The sequence below is a fragment of the Lolium perenne genome, chromosome 7 (genome assembly GCF_019359855.2).
Source record: "Lolium perenne isolate Kyuss_39 chromosome 7, Kyuss_2.0, whole genome shotgun sequence".
NCBI classification, from domain to species: domain Eukaryota; kingdom Viridiplantae; phylum Streptophyta; class Magnoliopsida; order Poales; family Poaceae; genus Lolium; species Lolium perenne.
The window spans coordinates 131,420,264-131,425,324 of record NC_067250.2 but is presented as its reverse complement, the minus strand read 5'-3'; the positions used below and the strand labels follow the sequence as shown (position 1 = coordinate 131,425,324).

Here is a 5,061-nt window from a genome sequence, read left to right as displayed (position 1 = left end):
AAGGCTATTTTCCCATGAGCTATGTATTGCGAAGACAAAGAATAGAATTTTAAAGGTAGCACTCAAGTAATGTACTTTGGAATGGCATAGAAATACCATGTAGTAGGTAGGTATGGTGGACACAAATGGCATAGTTTTTGGCTCAAGGATTTGGATGCACGAGAAGTATTTCCTCTCAGTACAAGGCTTAGGCTAGCAAGGTTGTTTGAACCAAACTCAAGTATAAACCGGTACAGCAAAACTTACATAAGAACATATTGCAAGCATTATAAGACTCTACACTGTCTTCCTTGTTGTTCAAACACCTTAACCAGAAAATATCTAGACTTAGAGAGACCAATCATGCAAACCAAATTTTAACAAGCTCTATGTAGTTCTTCATTAATAGGTGCAAAGTATATGATGCAAGAGCTTAAATGTAACATCCCAAAATCTGAGAATTTTCAAATTTATGCATTACATCATATCATCATGTCAAAGTTTCAGTTTTAGAAAATGTTTTACATGTTTCTTGCATAAAAGTGTTTTATATTGCTAGTTTTGCTCCTTGTTGATTAATCTATATGCATAACATAATTAACCAAGTGCTTTAATGGGTTGGGGCTGTGCCCATTATATCCAGATACTGTACTGGAAGTGTTTTACAAATTTTAGTATATTTTTTTTCTTTTGCGTCAGTTTAATTAACTGTAGCTTTAAGAAAAGAAAAGAGAAAAGGAAAAAAAAATAAAGAACCGGCCGGCCCTATGCCAGGCACGCACATGCGACGCGAGCAGCAGCTCACGCGCGCACGCTCGCGAAAGACCACGCGCGGAGCAGCCATGCTATGCAATCTGCCTTTTGCCTTTTCGTTTTTTTTTTCCTGACGGTGGAGCCCACGTTTTATCTCCAACCTTCAGCCAGAAGTCTATGCACGACACGGAAACAAACTGGAAACAAGTTCCACAAAAATCTCACCAAAGCTGTTGAATTTGCCACGGATTTTTGCGCCTATATATACCCCCATATATCCTCTGTATATTGACCCTAAAATCCCCAATTTTTGCGCCGCCAGGCTGCGCGAATTTCTCATCGGAGTTCGACGCCACCGCCGCCATTGGAGCTCATAACCGGAGGTTTCCCGTCGCCCGAGCCCCTCTCTTTTACACCATATTGTTCATCTTACTCAACCACGTCGCCTCCCCTATGTTCCCCGATCTGCAGGACACTAGGACGCGGAGAAAGCATCGCCGAAGTTCATCGCTGCCCGAGCCGCTCCAGCCGCCCGTCACCGCTGTTCGAGGAAGACGCAAATACCTCCGAGCACGCCACCTTGACAGCCACGTCCAGCCGCACCTCGTTCACCAACTCGCCGCAGTCGTAAACCATCCGAAGACGCCAAGAAGCATCGCGTCCGAGCCGTCCTACCACCACCTCGGGTCGTCTGTGCCATTGTAAGCCAGAACATCCACTTTAGATTAGATTAACAAATCCTCTGTACGCCGTTAGATCTGAATCTGAGGAACCCTGTTAGCCCAAATAACTGAACCAGGCCTCGCGATCGATCACGTGCAGGATGTGCTAGCTTGTTCACCCATAAAATTTTTGAAAATTCGTAACAATAAATCTAGAGCTCCGTTTTAGACGATTCTTTTTCCATTGAGTTCGTAATTAAGTTCCCTGCAACTTTCGTGTAGAAAGTTTCTCCATCCGAGAAACTTTTTTTGACAACTTTTCGGACAAAATTATTAAAAGACCGCGAAATGTTAAATCTTGTAAAATTTAGAGAAAATGTTTCGTAACTCGGAATTTGACAAATGATATACTGTTGGATTCATAAAAATGAGAAGAACACCTTAGTACTGTTAGTTTCTATTTTTACAAAAGTTACAGATTTTTAAATTTATAACTAGTGTTATAGTATTTTCAATGTATCATAAATTTGGTAAATGATTTTATTTTGATTCCAACAGGAAATTAAAGATAAGGATAATTTCTATGAACTAGTACATGTTTATAAAATTTAAGAAACTATTTTATACAAAAGTTATTATTTGTGTTAAATTGCCTATTTGAAATTCCTATTGAACAAACAAATCAGCTTGTAAAGTATTTTCAAATATAAATTTATTTTTGGAGCATGCATGCATTATTTTATTGTGTGTTCTCTCTGTTTGTGCTCTCTAGATATTTATTGTGATTATTTTATTGTCTAGATCGTGCGGAGTGTAACACGAAGAGCGCGAACGCCAACGACAAATAAGGCAAGTTGAACTTTTGATCATAACAGATCTATTGTTTCCTATATGTGCAGTAGGATTTTAGTACAAGTACATGTGTAGGATTGTTATTGATGGATTGTGTGCTATTGCTATGAAACCCGCGCAGGATAGCCATATGTTTATTATGATTGAATTCATTGCTCGTCAACCTATGTTTGATTGCTTGGATACGCTTACTTTATAAGTGGGTGGAATATCATGTCATGGGTATGTATTAGTTGAAAGGTTAGTTTTGAGTTGACAAAACAATTATTGGATGAATTGGGGCGGATATGAATAGTACTTGAGAAGGTTGTAGGTCGACCGACATGGTAAGGGCTTTGAGCCGGACTTACTGACATGTATAGGTCGAGTGGCATGGTAAGGGCAGAAAGCCTGACTTACTGACATGTACATTAGTTGATGGGAGGGTGGCATGGTAAGGGCAGAAAGCCTGACTTACTGACATGTTCACTGGTGGTGAGTGGCATGGTAAGGGTGTTGAGCCAGACTTACTGACATGTACACTGGTGATGAGTGACATGGTAAGGGTGTAGAGCCTGACTTACTGACATGTACACTAATGGAGTGGAGATTAGCATGGTAAGGGTATTGAACCTGACTTACTAGCATGTGTAATGGAAGAAAGGAGATTAACATGGTAGGGGGCCTGAGCTTGACCTACTCGCATGTGCACTATAGGAGTTCGGAGATTAAAATCGCTGGGATAGAACTAGGACGATACTATGATTGCTTTGTGCAAAATAAAAGTTGAACCCTCACCTTGAAAATGTACTTGATAGATTGTTATAAGTCTCTAGTGATACTCGCCAATACATTCAATGTATTGACCCTGCGTGGCTGCAACGTTTCATGTTGCAGGTAACATTGAGGACAGAGTGATATTCCATATTTAGGTCGCGAGCTTCCACTCAACATGTTCGCCTGTGGCGTGATGGAGCTCTTTACTTTTATTTGTTTTCCGCTTTGAACTCTTTTATTTGAGCTAGCCATGAGCTATGCAAGTTGTAATAAATATATTCTGGATCATACACGTTGTAATAATGATGCATTTGCTATTCTGTTTATTCATCGAACTGTGTGTGCTAGCGAGTCGATCCAGGGACTAGCACAATATGCACAGAGATCCAATCCTTACCGGGTTGAATCGCCTGAAAACCTATTTAATTTTGTCTTCTATCTTCTCGCTCTTCATTTCTCATAATTCTATATCTATCATTTTTCTCACTCTCCACTATTCAAAATAGTAGATGTTTATTACCCACTTTAGTTAACAAGTCAAACCTCTATTGGAATAATTATTGGAAAATATGAACATGATGATGAGGATGGTGATGGAATCAAAGTTGGTGCATAAACCGAAGAAAAAGGCGAACAAGATGACTCCGAGGAGGTGATCTAAATTATGTCTAATAATGAGGAAGACCCTCTGAAAGAGGACACACCGCCAACAATGAACACCCGCTCAAAGAAGCGCAAGTTCATAAAGATCTCGGACTACGTCAAACTCTTCAAAGTTTAACTAGGATTTGCTACCATTAGTTCTTCGTTAGGAAATCGATATTCGTGATAGCTAGGATATTGACCATATCGTCTTGCGGTATGGCCAAGGTGTTGCTTAGGATCTGTTATTCTTGAATCTTTGAATTGTTAGGAATTTTCGTGAGAATTTATAATATTAAAGGCGTTTTCCATAAAGTATTGAATTGAAGAAGTGCAGTTTTCTGGATGTTGCTGTTTACCACGCGATTTTTCATGCTTTACTGGTAACTCCAAAAATCACGAAAAATTCAGGTTAAGTGCGAAATTCGTTCCTGTACATGCACAAAAATTGGCTAAATTTCCTGACGTATTTAAGTGCCTCTGTAAAATACGTTTTCACAGTAGTAAAATTCTGGACAGATTCTGTCTTTGCTATAGGGATGTCTTGTTTGATTGTTGTGTGATATGTTTGATGTGAATGCTTGCTGCCATGTTTGTGATTAGTATGGGTAGTATTTTCCTATAGTTCTATCTATCTAAAACTTATCTATTCTTACCCAAATAGATGCCTCCTCGACGTGCACGCACTGGCAACAACAACAATGACACTGGCAACAACAACAATGATATGCAACAGATGTTGGCAGCACAAACACAGTTGATGCAAGTGATGACTCAGTTCATGGCGAACAACAATCAGAACCAGAACAACAATAACAACAACAATCCACCTCCACATGTGGACATGCTCACAAGGTTTCTGAGATTGAGGTCCGCCAAGTTCTCTAGTGCACCTGAGCCAATGATAGCTTTTGATTGGCTGCGCTCTGTGGACAAAGACTTGGTAACTGTGGGATGCACCGACGCTGAGAAGGTGAGGTTTGCTGCTCACTTGCTTGAAGGACCCGCAGCCTCTTGGTGGGACAATTTCCAGATAACCCATCCTATTGATGGCATCACATGGGAGATGTTTCAGGAGGGTTTTCGCACAGCTCATGTTTCATCTGGAGTTATGAGCCTGAAGAGGAGAGAGTTCCGCAACTTGCGTCAGAGTTTCCGCACGGTGTCTGAATACATAGAGGAATTCAGCAATCTAGCACGCTATGCGCCAGAAGATGTGGATACTGATGCAAAGAGAAAGGAGAGATTCCTGGATGGCTTGAATGATGAGCTTGCTATTCAACTGTCAGTGGTACATGTTCCTGATTTTCAGACACTGATGGACAAGGCTAGAATTCTTGAGGGAAAGCGGAACCAAGCTGAGAACCGCAAGAGGAAGCACAACCACAACAACCACAACTCGCTAGCGGATCAGAGG

At 40.6% G+C, this 5,061-nt stretch overlaps 1 long non-coding RNA gene across 1 annotated transcript; it reads left to right on the top strand.

Annotated features, from left to right (window-relative positions):
* Positions 1–838: 838 nt before the first annotated feature.
* LOC127318481 (uncharacterized) lies at positions 839–3,349 on the top strand. The gene is made up of 4 exons (XR_007861896.2): positions 839–1,115; positions 1,204–1,433; positions 2,196–2,243; positions 3,123–3,349. It is a non-coding gene; the product is annotated as an uncharacterized lncRNA (long non-coding RNA).
* Positions 3,350–5,061: the final 1,712 nt, after the last annotated feature.